The following is a 5,864-nucleotide window of genomic DNA, read 5'->3' as shown; positions in this document are numbered from 1 at the left end:
ACACACCCAGATAGCGGGGGCGGCAGGAAGAATAACCCTTCCTTTTCCTGTTTGCTTCTCCCATGCAGCCTCTCTCAGCCTCCTGCACCCACATGATTATGCAACGGTACCGTTTGGCTTTTCCTCCTAGATGGCCATGCATCCTCATTCCTTTCCATCACAATGCAGCAGTGCCAGTTGGTTATTTTCCTTCTCTGTGCAGGGCCAACCCACCAGCCGTTCTGGGCCAGAAAGACGGGGCTTTTCCCTCCCCTGTAAAGAGTGAATCTCAGAAACTCACGGGGACCTCTCTACCCTGTCCTGAAGGGTGGCTGTGGATGGGGTGGGGTGGGCTCAGTGGCAGTGGGGCTTTTTGTTCTTGCTTTAGCACCATAATCTTTCCGTATCAGACCCTTTCTCTTATGGAATGTTGCCTGGGGCGACAGGTCTGCATCCTCAACCCAAGAGGAAGCAGCTGCACAGAATTCTGGCACCATTTTCAGGTGTGCTATGGCATCACCAGCTCAACATCCAGCAGCACTGCTGTTAGTGGAACACAGGCTTGATTGTCATGAATCGGGATGTGTCTTAATCTGATGTTAAGCCTGACGATAAGTAGGGCAATTTATTTATTTGGTAGATGGTGCTTTTTAGATTTCTTTGGTAATAAAGCATTTATTTCCATTTTCATGATTTTCCCCAACAGTTTTATTGGCAATAATTCACATCATATAATTCAATAGTTCAGTCACCTGCAGAAGGCTTGTACAATCATCAACATCATCAGTGTTAAAACATTTTCTTCATTCTTGTACTCATTATTAGCTCCCCATTGCCCCCCCAACCTCCACTGCCATACCCCTGTGGTAGGTAGTTTTGGGAAACAGAAAGATTTCTCCCAAGTTGTCTCCCCCAAATATATGCCAAACTTAGCTGCTTGCTACACATGGTAAATGACTATACACTTGGAGGTCAACAGAAGTAGGTCAGGGGTTATTCTCCCTAAGGGTTATCAGCCATCTAGAGCAATCAGACTGTACAGTCTGCCCTACCCTATGTAGGGCCCATTCCCTTCTGATAAGGATCATAGTAGATCGTTTCCTTGAAGGAGAGCTCAAGGAGGTCAAGCCCACTCAAGGGTGACCAAGGTTAGGCTACCATCATGAATCTAGGGTCTGCCCATCTTGTCACATGTGTACCCCTATTCCCTCCCCTTCCTATCATGTGTACACCCCTAGCTCATCCCTTCCTGTTACGCTTATGCCCATTGTATAACCCCCTCCTATTGCTTGTATTGCCTATTGTACAACCCCTTCCTGTGAAGTATGTCTTTACCTGTAATTAAGGGGCATGCATGCCCCTAAAGATATATAAGCTGTGGTTAACAATAAATCACTCTCTCTTCCCTGCCCTCTCGTCCCGTGCTGTGCACGGACCTGGCTGTTGAGATCATGGCCACCCAGGAGATGAGCATGCTACCATGACATGTGTCTGACTTATTGATTTTACTCTCTCTCCTATCTCTCTCATTCTCTATGACTTTATTATAATCTTTATATATCTCAACCATACAATTGCACTTACTGAACCTGTGATTAGTTGTGGGGGGCTGGCTTCCTCCACAGGAGTTATATAATTGTCAACTTAAGGACTAAGCATGTAGCGGTGGAGTCGAGACTGTCCATCAGGTAATAGCCAATGAGGCTTCTGTGTGGGCATAGCCTTCCCCTAAGGATTCTGGGAATGCTGGTATTTCCTCCTTGGAGGTGGGAGACCCTCTGCTCACACCCTAGGAGACATAGCAGCTGACAAGACACATGGACCCACCCTGATGCAGAGACCCTTGCCAGCACTGAGATGTTTCCAATGCCACTGGATCCAAAGACTTTCTACCCACTGGCCTGTGATCTACATTTGGCATCATTGCATGTGTTTTGCGAGTCTGAAGAGGACTTTAAAGATTGGTATCGGACATATGGGCTAATATAGGACTTATGGACTTGATCTGGACTGGGCTGGGATGTTTTCTCAATGTGCAATGGCTCTTGTATATAAATATCTTCCTTATACACGTATGTGTGTCCATGGATTTGCTTCTCAGTCTACCCTGACTGACACAACCCCCAAGAAGCCATTAACCCAGTTACTTTCTCTATAATTTTTCCAACCCTCGGTTTCATTTACAGAAAAACATTAAACCATAGTGATAACAAAGTAAAAGAGAGAAAAGGCTTCATCAAAAGCAAAAAATGTTCAAAGTGAAAACAAAATTAAATGGATCATAAAAGAGATCAAATGATAGGGTGTTATAATTTTAACCTAACGTTATCTGTAACAACCCACTTTCCAGTGCATTCTGTATGATAGCAAGGCTATTCCTATCCCTGGTCCACAGTTACAGGATAGGCTTAATCGACGTGTATTTCTCCTTTGCTTTTTTTTTCTTTTAAAAACTGAAACAGCTTTAAAATGGGTCAAACGTAAAATCAACCAATAAGATAATACATTTTAACCTACCTACGACTGCCTTAACTTCACAAAGCTCCCTGTTTGATAACAAAGATATTCATATCCCTCAATTGTGATCCGAGGAGAGTCACCAGAGGTTGAATCCATGTGGGGAGCCTGCGAATGGATTTTTGGCGTCCACTATTGTCCATAGAGTTCTGCAAACTATGTGTTCAAAATTTAAGCTCTGATAGCATTCTTTCCTTTAGATTTGGATTATATTATTTACACTGGCTGGTGTGCGTCTTCCATGGGAACTTCGTTGACATCTCACTTAGATGGCTGCTTGCTTGAAAACAAGCCTTTAAGACCCCAGAGGCTGTTCTTTCGACAGCCGGACTTCATCTAGTTTCTTCACCACACTGCTATAGCCCCAGATCTTCAGTGATCCCTTCACCAAACAGGGCCATGTCATAAGAAGTAATTGGGGCTAGGATTAAATGCAAGCTCCAACTGTTTCATGTATCTGTGGTTTATAGACACCTCTGGCTTATCTTAGAGACAGAATTGTCGTGTTGTAGAGAACATTATCAATGTTCTCTATCCTGAGGCATCACTTCCACTGCCATCACGTTCACGCTGACTCCTAACAACTCCGTAGGGCAGGGTAGAACGGCCTCTGTGAGTCTCTGAGCCTGCAGACCTTCACAGGAGTGGAAAGCCTCACCATTCCCCTGCCTGCTGACCTTGCAGTGAGCAACCCCATGCGTGAGCTGGGCTCACTGATGGTGTCATCAGTTTAGCCTGAGGTGTAGAATTTAAAACACTGTTGCGAAAAGGAAATTATGCAAGTGTAGACTAGCTGTGGAAAGCAATACACAAGTTGTTGACTTGTGCAGATTAAACTCTGAAGTGACTGGACACTATTTAAATGACCAATGGGAACTGATGATAGGGCAAATCTTCCCATATTCATTCACAACACCAGAGCCATGCCTACCAGATTAATGTGCATCATAATAAAACAAGGAGGACATTTAAATCGTAAGTAAACCATCTTTGTTGAAGAGCATTCAACACAGTTGTAGCAGGCCAGGACAGGGAGCGGCCCAAAATTCAAGTTGAATGTAGACGAGGAGTAGGCATGGGAGATGTTTTTGTTGAAGTCAGGTAAATCTTGGCTGAATGTAGAGAACACCAGAAAGACTTTTCCTTGTATCTCATTGACTAGGCAAAAGCATTCTACTCTGTGACTTGTCACAAACTATGGGTAGCATTGAGTAGAATGGGAATTCCAGCACACTTCACAGGCTCATGTGGAACATGCATGTGGACCAAGTGGCAGTTGTTTCGACAGAAAAAGGGAATAATACATTTTTAAAAATCAAGGCGTGTATCATGGTTGTATCCTTTCACCATTATTATTTCATCTATATGGTGAGCAAAAAATCTAAGAAGTTGGATTATATGAAGGAGAAGGTAGCATCCAGATGAGAGGAAGACTTTTTATCAGCTCGGAATATGCAGATATCACATGGCTCTTGCTTGTTGAAGAGAACTTGAAGGACTTGCTGATGAGTTCAAGACAGCAGTATAGCTGGCTAATAACTCTTTGTAAGGAAAATCTCTATCCTAACGACCTCACCAGTAGGTAACATTATGATAAGCAGAGAAAAGATTGAAGTTGTCAAGGGTTCCATTGTGCGTAGATCCACACCAGTCAAGACAACAGTCAGTTGTCGGTAGGAGGGGTACTATGCCAGGCCAGGTGGACTAGAGAAACCAATCCAGTAACACTCACATGTGTAGTAGAGAGAACTTTATATCATGAATTAATGATACATTAAGCAAACAGCCCATCCCAGTTCAGAGCAAGTCCATAAGTCCAAACTAGTCCATCAATCCCTCTTCAGATTCACGAAGCCGCATGCAACGATGCAGAATGCAGGCACATCACTGGCTGGTGGATCTTGTGGATCCAATGGTGATGGAAGCATCACAGGGCTCTGGCAGGTCTCAAAGTGGCCCACCAGCCGAAGGTAACGGCAGAGAGAAAGGGAAGGTTTCCAAGATCCTTCTTATGAGACCACACCCATAAGGAGGTACCATTGGGCTGTGACCTACTGAAAGGCTAGGCTCCACCCTACACTTCTGTATATCCAGTTGACATGAAATTATTAACTACCACAGATACCAATTTGCATTGGGCAAGTATGCCAAACAAGATCCCTTTGAAGTGTTGGAGAACACACATTTCACTCTGAGCACTAAGATGTGTCTGACCCAAGCCATGGTATTTTCATCCACCTCATGTGCATGTGAATGCAAAGGAAGACTAAAGAACTAATGCATTTGAATTAGGGTGGTGGTAAAGAGGACTGAAAGTATGTCAGATTTCCAGAAGGACACACAAATCTATCTTGCAATAAGTATAGCTAGAATGCTCCTTAAAATGAGAATGAGAAAGCTTTGCTCAAACATTTCATATAAGATGCCCAGGAGAGACCAGTATCTGGAGAAAAGGCATCGTGCTCACTAGCGTGGAGGGCAAGCGTCAGAGAGGAAGCTCCTGATGAGAGGGAGTGGCCCCGTGGCTGCAACCACAGACCCAAACAACCACTGTGACATGGCGCGGCAGCGTTTTGTTCTCTTGTGCGTGGGCTCACTATGAGTTGGAAGCCACTCAAGGACACTGAACAACAACAATCACAATGTTGTGTGAGTCTGCTGGCCAACAGTGGGTCTCAAGGGGGTCTTGAACCATTCTGACTTTGTCATCAGTTTTGAAGGAAGGCTTGCTGGTGTGGAACGCCAGCACGGACTACAAAAGGCTTGGTTAGCACACTGTACGCATAGGGTCTGACAGCTTTCTAGTGCCTATTGTTCCGGAAATGAAATCTACCATTGTTCTTATCTTCACTTTTTCTGGCTAGACTTTGTGTGTGTACATTTACATATTTATTCGTTTATTTAAACCCTCTCTGTCCCTAGTCTGATGAGGGTGTTATCCCTCTGGCGTCCCCATTGGATGCTCTCGGTGTTCACTGTGGACTCTCTCTTTTGGCTGGAAGCAGAGAGTTTATCTGTTGATAATATTCTGCTCGTCCTTTGCCTTGTCTTGTGCAGGTCCCCTGCACACGTGCGTGAATCTTAATGTTCACTCACAGACTCAACACAAGCCCTGTGTAAATTTTTAGCATCATCTCCCCTTAAATCTTCTCTTATGCTCTGCTCTACAGATTCTAGCCGCCATACCTTCCGGAAGTCTGATCTCTTTGTCCCCCAACACAGCGAGCCCCCTGCTTGTGGTCCTGCTCCAGGAACTACTGTCCAGACAGGCTTTCAGGCAGGAACCTGAGGTCCCCCAAGGGCTTATCTTCCTTCCTTCCTTCCTTCCTTCCTTCCTTCCTTCCTTCCTTCCTTCCTTCCTTCCTTCC

General features: G+C 44.7%; 1 protein-coding gene across 1 annotated transcript in view; it reads left to right on the top strand.

The window, feature by feature from the left end:
- The window catches only part of WWC2 (WW and C2 domain containing 2), a 262,995-nt gene that overhangs the window by 147,090 nt on the left and 110,041 nt on the right, over window positions 1-5,864 (top strand). The window lies entirely within an intron of this gene.

Source organism: Echinops telfairi, unplaced genomic scaffold (assembly GCF_000313985.2).
Source record: "Echinops telfairi isolate 266 unplaced genomic scaffold, ASM31398v2 ScPeMD7_9;HRSCAF=40, whole genome shotgun sequence".
Lineage (NCBI taxonomy): Eukaryota > Metazoa > Chordata > Mammalia > Afrosoricida > Tenrecidae > Echinops > Echinops telfairi.
The sequence above is the reverse complement of the archived record's forward strand: the minus strand, read 5'-3'. Positions and strand labels throughout refer to the sequence as shown.